Source organism: Callospermophilus lateralis, chromosome 16 (genome assembly GCF_048772815.1).
Source record: "Callospermophilus lateralis isolate mCalLat2 chromosome 16, mCalLat2.hap1, whole genome shotgun sequence".
Taxonomy (NCBI): Eukaryota; Metazoa; Chordata; class Mammalia; order Rodentia; family Sciuridae; genus Callospermophilus; species Callospermophilus lateralis.
Window position 1 is genome coordinate 22230361 of NC_135320.1, and position 14452 is coordinate 22244812.

Below are 14452 nucleotides of genomic sequence, written 5' to 3' on the forward strand. Positions count from 1 at the left end.
GATGAAGAAAGGCAATCAAGGAGGATTGAATGCAGCTCTACTTTGTACAGTGATCTCTCAGTGAATGACAGGCCCCATACGTAATGGTAGTCCCATAAGATTAAAACAGAGTTGAAAAATTATTACTAACTGGTAATGTCATCGCCATCGTGACCTCCGATGTAACACCTACCTATCTGTTTGCAGTGATGCTGGTAAAGATGGACCTAGGACACTGTTGGTCATAAAAAAATAAAGCATAGAGCATTGGGTATAGTACATAATATTTGGTAAAGATAGTAAATAACTCTGCTTCTGATTTATGTCTTTACCTTTTATAATTATTCGTAAGCATAATATACCACACTATGCTTTTCATCAGTGTTTTAGAGCATACTGCTTGTCCATGTTGTGTTTACCACATCTCTCAATGGCATAGCGACAATCAAGTGATTGACCTCTGGTAGGTTTGCGTATGTGCATTCTATGATATTCATGCAATAATAAAGTTGCCTAATGATGCATTTATTAGAACATGTCTTAGTTGTTAAGCAATGCGTAACTCTATAAAAATACTTATGTCAGTTGTTGGCTTATTAGAAAGTGCCATACACACTGATAAAAATGGCATGTCAATTAATCCCTAAAATGTTCCTGTAGATGTTATATCCATTTAATAAAATCAAGAACCAAGACTCAGAGAGATTACTTTACTTGGATAAGATGAAACAGCTAATAAGTGAATTCAGTGTTTTTTATTGAATCAGTCTTTTTTATTGATCTCTGTAATTCTAAGTCAATCAATACTACTATAAATACTATACTAAACTTCTCATAGGAAAGTAAAATTTGTTTACAGAAATTAGGTGGTAGCTCATTTTCAAGTTAGAATTGGATAAATGCAGTAGGATCAGATAGAAGAAAGATTTCACTGAAAAAAGAAACAGAATTTGCTTTTCAAAAACAGAGTTTTTGGAGAAGTAGTAAAACAATTGAAAATATCCTGAATACTAATTTAAATGTAGTGATTATAATAGAAATAAAGATAAAATTAAAAATAAACAATCAATGTGGAAGCTCTTGCAGGAATTTATCATGCATAGTATGTTCTGCACTAGCTTGCAAATAAGAAATCTTATCTAAGAATTATTGGATTAGCTAAGAAAACATTAGATACGGGAATTGAGTAAACTTGACATAATATGGAGTAAGTTAGTTTTCTATTAATAATAGATGATTTGATTGATATTTGTTGGTTCTTAGAAGGGAGACTCCAAACTCTCAGGATTTCCCAAGTAGTAGGAAAGTCTTTGTTATTAATGAGTCTCTGAGATCACACCTCAGTTTATGCTAAGAGATGAAATGACTCAGGATAAGCGTTGGTCCCCAGAAATACCAATCATATGATCCAAGAATTGAGACTAGAGATTGATTTCAGTTACATGGCAATGATTCAATTGTACTTGTATAATGAAACTTCAATAAAAACTCTGGAAACTGTTTGGTGGTGTTTTTTGGTTGATGCACACTTTGATATGCCAGGAGGTCAATAAGCTGTAGCCACAAGAAAATGGCACCAAAATTCTGCCTTTGGGACCTTCTGCCTTTGCTCTATATGTCTCTTCGTTTGGCTAGTCCTGATTTATATCCTTTATAATAAAGCTAAGTTATAATGTACATAATGTTTCTGAGTTCTTTCAGTCACTTTAACAAATTATCAAACCTGAGTGGGTCATGCAAACACCTGAATTTGCAATTAGAAAGCAGTAGAGATGGCCTGGAGACCTCTTAGTTATCTGATATTTGAAAATGGACTGTTGTGTTGGGATCCATATCCTTCAATCTCATCTCTATATAACATGGGGAATTGGCTCCAGGACTCCCACGGATGTTCAGGTTTATTATACAAATCATGTCATATTTGTGTATACCCTACTCACATCTTCCTGTATACTTTAAACCATCTCTAGATTACTTGTAATACCTAACACAGTATAACTGCTATATAAGTAGTTGTTAAACTGGGTGTTTAAGGAATGATGACAAGAAAAATGTCCAACCATATTCAGTACAGGTGCAATTTTTTTCTTTTCTTTTGAATATTTTCAGTCTTCAATGAGTTGAATCTGAGGGTGTAGAACCTGAAGAATCAAAGAACTGACTGTGTAAAGTGTCACTGGATGACAGTGGGTAAAACCTAAGAAGTGAAGTTCTATGCTGAAAGAATTCTACTTATCCAAGTCTTAAAAAAATGGGAATGTATGGGAGTCTGAGCACACCAACACGCATGCGCGCGCGCACACACACACACACACACACACACACACACACACTGTATTCCCGGACCTAGAGCTGGTGACCCAGCTTTAGGAGGGCTAGGACACCATACCATTCCTTTGGGACTCCAGGAGACTGGCCTTGTTTAAAGGCCATCTGAGGAGAATTATCATTTCTTTAACACCATCTGTTCCTGAATTTTCCCACAAGTCTGGTCATGGAGAGGTTTCCCAAGGAGTTCTGCTTTGAGTATTTATATCCATCTGATTTCTAGGAAAAAGCCAAGAAATAGACAGAGAAACAAAGAATACCCTGAAGACTCTTAGAGAAGCACTGAATTGCAGTGTTGCACATATCTTATGACAACATAATATATCAGAGCAGAGTGGGCTTACTTGGATAAGAGTCAGAGACTTGGGGGAAATAATGGCTCTGTTAGCCTAGGCAGCCTTCACCCTACCAAGGAGGCTTGTTTTTCTTAGCACACACGGTGGATTTCAAGTTATGGCCCTAGTGGATATTCCCAGCTCGGTTTATTTCTCACGAGCCACATACATTCACCTACCCCAGACAAGATCATTTCCAGTTTTCAGCACTTGTGGTTCTGGGAAGGCAAAGCTAAATTATGTGAGAGCACTCCCAGTGGGGGAACACACAGAGATAGTTGTTCTAGAAGCAATAAAAACTAGGGCAATAAAGGGAATTGAAGGTTAGGCAAGTCTGAAGCCTCAGACATTGTGTTCAATTAATTATAACAGAAGGGTCTTAGCAATCAATTCCAACTGAAATCATAAGTATAAAGCAGCTGGATTAGGATCATCAGATAAAATTTTTTTTTCTGGGGCTGCACAGGAAGATGAAGCTCTTTTTTAAAAGCATATATTTTTTCTCCTTTTAAACATTCTTAAGTATATTTTGGACATTGGGAATTCAAAAGTGAATATGGGGACCTTTCCCTTAAAGGATTCACAGTCTTCTCACAAATTTCTATGGGTTTCAACAACAGAAACAATGCTAGAGAATTTATACCTATAATTAATAGATTGACTCTTAGCAAGTAGAAGGAAGGCAAAAGAATATCCAAAATCAGTAAAATATTTTTAATAACGTAAAATCTTATGCCACATTTAATCAAACTGCTATTTGGGAAGAATTTTCTTTAGGTTTTTAGGAACTTCCACTTGCCCTTAATAAGAAACTTTTATTTTGATAATTTGTCTTATAATTTATGTGAGGTACACTATAGCATTTAATTTACTGTAAAAGCTTACACTTTGGATTTGGATTTTCTTCAATAATTGTACTTCAAATATCCTATACAGGAAATATTTCTAATTTTCTCTTGTCAATTTCTTCATCTGCAAAGTGGACTTAACCATACTTTCACCTAATAAAGTTTGAATAAGCATTTAAAAAGTGAATATAATCATCCTTATGTATTTAAGGGGGGTTGATTCCAGGACCCCTTTGGAAACCAAAATTCATAGGTGCCCAGATTCCTTAAATAAAATGGCATACTGTTTGCATGCAAGCTACCATATATCCTCCTCTATACTCCAGTTAATCTCTAGGTTAATTATAATACCTGATACAATGTAAATACTGTGTAAATAATCATTTAGGGAATACTGATGACGAAAAAAGTCTGCAAATGTTTTACACAAATTTCTTTCAAATATTTTTAATTGACTATTGGTTGAAGGCATAGATATGGAACCTACAGACACAGAAGGCTGACTGTACCAAGCAGAAGAAAGCTAACCCATAGTAAGATATCATAAATATTAGCAGTGATTGGTGATGTTCATGCTCTTACAGTTCCACAGGGGGATGTCCCCCCAGCCCATTGTCACACCTTTCACTCCTATCCACAGTGTGAAGTGCTTAATGAGAAATGGCCACTCCCTTTTCTCCTCCTCCTCTGTGTCCTTGTCTTTCCCACCAGGACTAGTGGAAGGCAGAGATCTAGATAAGTGAGCCTGCTCTGTGTACTGGGATTTTTATTTCATACGGCAACCCCAGGGTCCATAGGGGAGGACATGTCGTGAACAAGCATATTTTTATTTTCACCATGAGCTGAGTCTCATAAAGTTGATGTTCGTGTTTCATGGGTTGCTGCCATTGCCGTCGCTCACAATGACATGGAAGCAGGGACCAGGAAGAAGCCAGGGGAAGAAGGATGATTTGGATTCAGCCCCTTAAAATTTTCTGATAGGGTTAGTGACATTTATCGCACTATTAATAGTGTAGGTGAGCAAGAAATAAATGCTTTCCAATTTGTCAGTGCTCATTATACGTGAGCCAGACCAGATTTGGGTCTCTTGTGAAAGATCTTGTAGCTTTCTGTTTCCTTTTTTTTCCATCAGGATCTCTTCTGGTTTACAGCCAAATGGACCTTACTTGCTGTAGTTCGGATAGTGAATGTTCCCCAAAAGTTCATGTGTTGAAGTCTTGGTCACCAGTCTCTAGTGGAAACTTCGAGAGGCTCCTAGTAGGAGAAAGTTAGGTCAGGAGGTCATATTAAGACACTGGCCCTTCTACTTCCTATATAGGATATTTGGAGTGCAATCCTTTGCTTTCTAGTGTCTATGAGGGGAACAAGGCTTTTTTTAACCATGTGCTCCTATCATGATGTCCTGGGCCACCACAGGCCTAAAAGAACAGGACTAAAGTGGCCATGCACTAAAACTTCTCAAACAGTAAGCCAAAGAGAACCTATCCTCTTTTTAGGTTGGCTGTTTAAGGTATTTTGTTATAGTGATGGAGAGCTGATTAATAAATCATTCAAGGTCCTACAGATGCCATGACAAGTCAAGGGGCAGGGGGCAGAGAATAGGAGGAGACTTGGAAGAAAATGCTAGATATCAGTTTACCAAAAGAAGAGATTCAAGTTTTAGTAAACATGAGAATCATCTAGAGGCCTTGTTAAAATATAGACTGCTAGGCTGTAATCTCATATTTCCTGACTCCATAGATCTGGGATTGAGCTTGAGATGTGAATGTCTAAGAAGTCCACGGTGATACTGTTTCTGTCATTTTGAAGTCAGATTTTAAGAAACCATAGCAATGTGTGTGAGTGTGAAATGAGACTAGGTATAGCTTTCTCTATATAGTTTTAAGTTTAATAAAATAGGAATTTTAAATTGGAAAATGAAGTAACCAAAATTAAAAGCTAAGTGGTTTTGGTCAGAAGCAGCATGAAAACAAGAAAAATATGAGAAATTGTCACAGCCCAGAGAAGTCTAAAGAAGCAGGATGGCTAAATGTGCCATCTTAGGTACAATGGCAGAAGAGAAAAAGTGCATTTGTTAAGAAGTAAACAAATATAAACCACAAATTTTGTTATAATAAAACATCAATATTGATTGCTTAATTATAATAAATGTATTACACTAATGAAGGATGTTAATGCTGGAAAACTAATTGTGCATGTAGCTCAGTGGTAGAGCGTGTACTTAGCATGTGGGAGTCCCTGAGTTCAGTCCCCAGTACCAATAACCATAATGATAAAGATAAAAGAAACTAGCTCTAGGTTACGTAGGAACTCTCTGAACTCTGTATTTTTTCCGTAAATGTAAAACTGACCATTAAAATGTCTATTTTTAAAAAGGAAACAAAATGAACACTTGGTAAAGGACAAAGGACACACACAGTTGTAAAGTTCTTGTACTGTGTGTGAGTGATATAAAGTCATTAGAATATACTTTATGTGGTAAATCCTACCAAAGGACCCACTAAAATAACATAAAGATTTACGACTAAACATTGAAGGAGATCAAATGAAATCATTAAAAATATTTAATCCATAAGAAGGCACAATGAAAGGAATATAGAACAAATAACACACTGACAATAGGTCGAAACAGCAAAAAAGAAGATTCAAAATCACATTAAATGTAATTGTCTCAACAAGTGACTTAATAGGGTTAGAATGCAGAGTAGATAAAAGTAAGACCCAAACTATATGCTCCTTGTAAGGAGGCAGTTAAAATAGAAAGATAGAAGTTTAAAAATAAAGGTCGGGAAAACATAAATCATGCTGACACTAAATTCAAAAAATTCTGGAGTGATTGTATTAATATCAGACAAAGGAGCTTCCACAATAAAGAAAATCACCAGCGGTAAAGAGGCACATTTCATGATGACAAAGGAGGCAGTTCATCAAGAGGATATAACAATGCTCACTGTTTATAGACTTAAGTACACACCTTCAAAAATGTCTTAAGCAAAACAAAGTGGGAAGTTTCAGTCCAAATATTTGCTACTTCTTCAGCCTTTTTCACTTTCTCATCTTCTGCCTTCTGTTAGCCAATAAATTTTAGTTATAGTCCCATATGTCCTGGAGGCTCTGTTCAATAATTTCTCTGTTTTGCTCCTTGTTTATATTAATTTATGTTCTATCTTGTGGTCTGATATTTTTCCCTCTGTTTTATCCATTCTGTTTTTTTATTGATTTTTTAAAAATAAATGACAGTGGAATGCATTAGAATTCTTGTTACACATATACAGCACGATTTTTCATATCTCTGGTTGTATGTAAAGTATGTTCACACCAATTCATGTCTTTATGCATGTATTTTGGATAATGATGTCTACGACATTCCACCATCCTTGCTAACTCCTGCCTCCTCCCTTCCCCTCCCACCCCTCTGCCCTATCTGGAGTTCATCTATTCCTCCCATGCTCCTCCTCTGCACTACGTCCTCCATTCTGCTTTTGATAGCTCTTCATTCTGCTTTTGACCAAAACCACTTGGTTTTTAATTTCGGTCATTATAGTTTCCAATTCTAATATTCCTGTTTTATTGACTCAAAAAGTATATGAAGAAAGCTATACCTATTCTCATTTCACGCTCACACACTCTGTGAATAATTCCACGATGTTGGTTCTCTAAATTGGATCCCAAAATGACTGAAATAGCATCACTGGTGAATGCTTTAGACACGAGGTGTCCTCCAAAAGCTCATATGTGAGACAATGCAAGAAGTTCAGAGGTGAAATTATTGGGTTGTGGGAGCCTTGACAGTGCTTTAATCAGTGCATTAATCTTCTGATAGGGATTAACTGGGTGGAACTGTAGAAAAGTAGGGGTGTGGCTGAAGGAGGTCTGTCACTGGGGACATGGCTTTGGGGTATGTACTTTGTTCCTGGTGACGGGAGCTGTCTTTTTGCTGATTACCATGTACTGAACCATTAGTCATCTTCCACACCTTTCTGCCATGATCTTGTGCCTCCCCTCAGGTCCACAGCAATGGAATCAGCCATCTCTGGACTGAGATCAAAAACCATAAACACCAAATAAATTTTTCCTCCTCTAAAATTGTTCTTTTCAGGTTTTCAGGTCACAGCAGGAAGAAAAATAACTAACACACTGGGACTTTAAACATTCACATCTCAAGCCCATCCCAGACCTATGGAGTCAGGGAATCTTGATTTTGGAACACAGCAGTCCATGATTCAACAGGCCCTCCTGATGATTCTCCTGTAAGATAAAATTTGAATCCATTCGTCTGAGAAATTTATGTTTAATATTTTCTTCAACATATCTTCATATTCTTACACACACACACACACACACACACACACACAGGGGTTACTGTTTATTTTATACCTTCAATTGGTTTAAATCCAGATTTTTCTCTGGAATCATTTTCCTTCTGCCTATAGAATGTGGTTTTAATATTTGTTTTATAAGACTGTTGTCCATAACTAACTTTAGCCTTTTTATATCTGAAAATTTCATGTTTCCCTCCATAATTGAATGATATTTTTTGTTAGTTATAGAACCATTAGTTGACAAGTTGGTATGGAGGGCTTTTGGGTTTCTGTCTTATTTTTCAGGTAATCGTGTTGCTCCACAGTCTTCTGACTTGCATTATTTATGACAAGAAGTCTGCTGTCTTCCTTATCTTTGTTCCTCTATGTGTCTTTTATCCCTTGTCTTCCATTAACATTGCTTTTATCACTGGTTTTCATCATTTTGGTTATGATATGGCTTGGTGTAGTATTCTTCAAGATGTTTGTACTGGGGTTCATTGAATTTCTTAGGTCTCTGGATATATAGCTTTCATCCAACTTGGAAAATTTCAACTAGCATTATTTAAGTATTTGTCCTTCCACTGCCTCCTCTCTCCTCTTCTTCAGAGACTCCACACAGACAGACACACACACACACACACACACACACACACACACACTTTTCAGTATTCAGTTAATGATATGAGGTAAACCTTCTGAATTTTTTTTTTAGTTCTTTTATTCCATTTCTCTTTTTTCTAATCCTTTGTCCTATAAACTCCTGAGCTACCTACATTTCCATCTCTGTCGCCTCAGTCCAAAGAAATGAGCAAACTCCACCAGGGCTCTTCTACCCTGTGCCACTGTCTAAAAACTGGAAACTTTCTCTAGGCAATAAGGTAGGACAGGGCTGGGGATGTGGCTCAAGCGGTAGCGTGCTCGCCTGGCATGCATGCGGCCCAGGTTTGATCCTCAGCTCCACATACAAACAAAGATGTTGTGTCCACCGAAAACTATAAAATAAATATTAAAAAACTCTCTCTCTCTCTCTCTCTCTCTCTCTCTCTCTCTCTCTCTCTCTCTCTTTAAAAAAATAAGGTAGGACAATTATATTGTTCCCTTTGCTTGTTTTCTGATTCTCAGTGATCTTCATCCTTCGTTACCTGATGTCTAAGAGATTAAAACCATGTCACATTTTTGTTCATTATTTTATTTTTTAGGTAAGAGGATAACTCTCATCCCTGCTGTTCCTCATTGACCACAAGTGAAGGTCCTCTTACTCATTTTTGAATAACTATAGTTATCCTTCTACTATTTCCTCAAGCAAAACTTACAGAATAGCAGGAAAAGTAACATGGGGCTGCCAGCAATTTTAAATGAAATGTTATCACAAACACTTGATCATAGTGTTTTTTGTCATTGTTCTGAGCCTTTGAGGGACATTTATTCTGATCATCCAGACAGATTAACATAGCTAGAAATTAAGCAACTTGTTTATCTTCTGCTTGTTTATTGAATTCATTTCATTTATGCTCCATTGATATTCATCAGGAGATAGTATTTTCTTTTACTGTTTAATTTTATATCCAGATGATTTTTCCCATTTAGGAGTCCAGATTTAAAAGAATCCTACATCCCACAAGGATGTTTATTACTTTAGCCCACCCACACTCCCTTAGGACTCTCACGTATTTTGAGAGAATTCTACACTTCACTCAACATGTGAAGATATTTATTTTGGCTTTCAGTGACCTTGATTCATCTGAATTTCAAAGTATTTGGCAGATATTCTTCATGGACTGTGGTTTAGGGAAGTAGCTGTTTCCCATTTTCACTACAAATAGAAATTTTCTTTTACATATTTCTTAATTTTTTCTCTTTTTCTTCCTTTCTTTTTTCTTTGTTGTTCTTTTGGATTGGTTTCAGTGAGGGTCATAAATTTCATCATTGAATTACCATCACTCACTAAAAACCTACTAACGAAGCTACATCTTATTTATCAAACTCTGAAACCTCAGTCAGTCATCTTTCTAAGTATGGAAGGCACAAAAGGAAAGTAAGCTAGTCAAGTAACTTTTGATTATTTTAAATAATTTCTCTTATATTAATCTAGTCTCATAGTCACTTATACACTGTCTGGGCTTTTATCATTGCATTCTTGCTTTTAGAAATCTTCCTTTTATATATTATTAAAACCTTCATTTTAAAAAGAATGTTCACATCTACAATATGAGATGCAAATCGTAGTTTAGATGTCACCTTTTCATGGTTTAATTATTTCAAAGTTTAATTTTACATATGTAAAATTACAATCTACTCTCTTATGGCACTCCTAACTCTTTTTATCTTACTCTAATTTCTATTTTTTTTCCATAGAATTTATGGGAAAAATCCCTATATACTAGGGAGTTAGGTATACTATACTATATATCAGAATTATATAATAATTACAGAGTATATAACACATATATACTCTCTTATATGATACATAATTCTACTACGTGTCTATGTGTTCCTAATATATGATATAGCTTCCTTTTTATTATGTTTATTTTCTGTCTTTTTTAAAATTGTTGGAATGTAAGCTCGTGGAAGCAGAAAATCTTCATATTTTTGTATTACTGTTTTGTTCACTTACAACAAGCTTGACATTTACTAGATTTTAATACATATTTTTTCAATTAATAAATAAAAATACCAAAAAAGATAAGCCATGTGTGACATGTAATGGAGCAGGAGAAACAAAATAAATTAGAAATGGAACTAATTATTGCATTTGCTGAGTTTCCTGGTATAAAGACAAAAATGTGATGTTACAAAACTCACTTTTGATATAGATTAAAAATGATCTTTAACCTAGCATTAAACTAAAGAATCAGAGCAAACAACCTTCTTAATTATCTCCTATTCTTTAAATTCATCTTTCTTTTTCAGAAACATTCTCACTAAAGGGTTGCTTTACTAATGAACAGATCCCCTGTTCAAATGTATTCATTTTGCTTCAGGGAAAAAGTACTGACTTTTTGGTGGCATTCAAAATCATTTTCAATATAATCCTGATTTATTCTTATCTCTCTACAGTTTTCTAAATATTTAACTTCAAGGTTATATACTTATTGGGTAAAATGTTTATCAGAGCTTTTGTCAATGTTTTGCGCACACTTCTTGTCTTTCATTTACATATTCCCCTTTGTCTTAGTCAGTTAGGGCTGCCATAACAAAATACCACAGACTAGATGACTTAAACTATGGACATTTATTTTCCTACAGTTATGGAGGCTGGAAAATCCAAGATCAAGGTTCTAACAAGGATTGGTTTCTGGTGAGGGCGTTCTTCCTGTCTTACAGACAACTACTTTCACATTGTGTCCTTACATGAGAGAGAGTGTCTGATCTCTACATCATGTATTTATTTATCTACCTATCTATCTATCTATTTATTTATTTATTAATTATACATGACAGTGGAATGCATTACAATTCTTATTACACATATAGAGCACAATTTTTCATATCTCTGGTTGTATACACAATATATTCACACCAATTCGTGTCTTCATACCTGTACTTTGGATAATAATGATCATCACATCCCACCATCATTAATAACCCCATGTCCCCTTCCTTTCCCTCCAAAAACTCTGCTACATATTTTATAAGTGCACTAATGCTGATGGTTCAGCATTAAAACCCTTAAAACATCACAAAACTTTAATACTCTCCTCCAATACAGTCAGATGGTGAGTGTAGGTGGGGCTTCAACAAATGAGTTTTGATGAAATTAAAAACTTCTACACCGTAAAATAAATCATTAGGAGCATGAAAATAACAACTACAGAAGAGGAGAAAATACTTGCCAGTAACCCCTCTGATAGGAGATTAATAACCAGAATATACAAAGAACTCAAAAACTTAAGCACACACACACACACACACACACACACACACACACACACTTATACACAAATAACCCAATAAATAATGGGATAAAAAAACTAAACAGAAACTTCTCAAAAAAAGAAACACAAAATACCAACAAATATATGAAAAAATGTTCAACATCTCTGGCAATCAGGGAAAAGCAAATCAAAGCTCCACTAAGATTTCATCTCACTCTAGTCAGAATGGCAGTGATCAAGAATACAAACAACAATAAACACTGGTGAGATTGTGAGGAGAAAGACACACTTGTACATTGTTGGTGGGACTACAGACCAGCAACCACTCTGCAAAGCACTATGGAGATTCCTCAGAAAGCTAGAGATGGAACCACCATTTGATCCAGTATCCCACTCCTGGGTATTTTCCCCAAAGATCTAAAATCAGCATACCAAAGTGATGCAGCCACGTCAATATTTATAACATCACAATTCTCAATAGCTAAATTATGTAATCAATCCAGGTGCCCACCAATAGATGAATGGATTAAGAAATTGTGATACACACATACCACACACACACACACACACACACACACAGAGTGGAGTTCTGCTCATCCATAAAGAAGAATGAAAACATGGCATTTGCTGATGAAAGAATAGAAATGGTGAACACCATGCTAACTGACTAGAAAACCAAGGGTCAAATATTTTCTCTCATATGTGGAAGCTAGAGTAAAATAAAAGTAAGGAGGAGGGAAGAATAAGATATCATAAAGATATAGGGAAGACAAATGGTACAGAAGAAGATCAAGTGGCAGAGTGAAGGGGTTAGACACAAAGCAGAAAAAAATATTTTTAAGTCATAATATGTGCATATATAAATATACCAAGAGAATTTCACCTTCCTGTGTAAGAACCAATCAAATAACAATAAATGAGCAAAAGGAAGTCTAGCAGAGAAGAGGAAGGAGAATGGGAAAGGACAAGAAGGAAAACTGAAATAAAATCCCTTGCCTGTGTAGGATAAGCCCAAGTATTATGGATAGCTATAAATCTCTAATAGAAAAAATAAATAAATTGTCAGTCCAAAACACTTGTCTAACCTATTGTCTTTGATTTAATGATGTCTTTGTTTACAATCGCTTTCAAAAATAATTCACATATCACTCACTCACTTTTTAAAAAATTTTTCTGAATCCCTATGAGAATCATCAGAGGCATTAACTACACTACTGCCTGACATTTCTAATATTTGTATATTATTTATCACTTGTGTTGTTTAACCTTTAAAGTATTTGTACTCTTTCACTGTAACAAAATTTTAAGGTACTTCATGTCAGAGACTATATCATTTATCTTCAAGTACCTAGAATGGATTCAATAAATTCATGCCAATTTTGTTTCATAGCTCTCAATAGTCTTAAAGCAATTGCATTTGTAGTAACTAATTAATAACTCATTTGATTATGTTTATAGGAAACGCTAATCCTGTTGCAAAGATGAAACAAAACCGAAGACATGTAACTTTTCCAAAATAATGTAATAGCAATGGTCTAACCTCTAAGGTTGGTTCCTTATTCAGATCTTTTTCTCCAACATTTACAAAATTATGCTTAATATAACATTTTTTTGTTAACTATTCCTTGATACATTCAAAAACTAAATAAATAAGCTCTCTCTCCCACCATAGGAGACTGATCCCTAATAAATGCTAATTGAAAAAAACTGTGGCAGAAGTCATTATCACTTGTCTTTATATAATGTCTCCGAGTCATCACTCAATGTCATATTAATACTTGGGGTGCTCATAGAGACTCACAGCCACTCCAAAATCCTGTGCATTTACCACAGGGCTCATGACACACAGTCTCCCTCCTCTCAGGATAAGCAGTTGACTCTGAGGCCTGCATTTCTGGGCTTTTTAGACCAAAAAAAAACCTACCTCTGTGTTGATTGTGCAACATTCATCTCATATTGTCAACCTGACAATGGGCCTCAGGTCAGGGAGAATATCAGTAGTAGGCACCACTTTCTAGGACTCCTAGGAGTAAGAGGCTCTGGGTGAGCATCCCCTGAACGGATGATCTCCACGGACTAAACTCCTTTGCACTCCTGTACTCTGGACTTGATCACTTTGGAAAAAGCCTGCCAGATCCATTGCAAGTACTGGTATCTATTTCTAGCCCAGAATTAGCCCTAAAGGAACACTTTATACAAAAAAATATATATATACTATCCTTTAACTTTTATGATCACAAAGACTTTTACTTCAGAGAGCTGGCTATGAATCTCAGAACCATTCTAAGTATTAGTGTGAACTTGGGCAAATGAATTTCTCTGGGGTTAGTTTCATTTATAAAATGAAGATAATTTTATAGTAAATAATTGAACCAGGTTTACAGATAACATACTTAAAGATATCAAAATGTTGCATGAAATAGGAGGCAGGCAAAACAGAGCTATTACCCAAAAGGTTGTGAAATTCTTCTACTTTGAGTAACCTTAAATGGTAAAAAAAAGAAATTTTATAGATTTGTGGTTAATAGGACTAAAATATTAGGTCACAATTTAATAAGCTAACCTTATATACTCAATGCAAATGTCTTTAAGGCATGTTTGGCCTAAATTTGGGGTGCATGGCCCACTTGTGGCCACAAGAATTACCTTATCATCTAACAGCAGCTATTCCCCCCTGCCCCTGGGTCCAGAGGTTAACTTCAGAAGTCAGCAATTTAACTTTTAACAATTAAATGCCCTCAACTGGAAACCTTTAACTAGTTCTTGAATATAATCCAAAG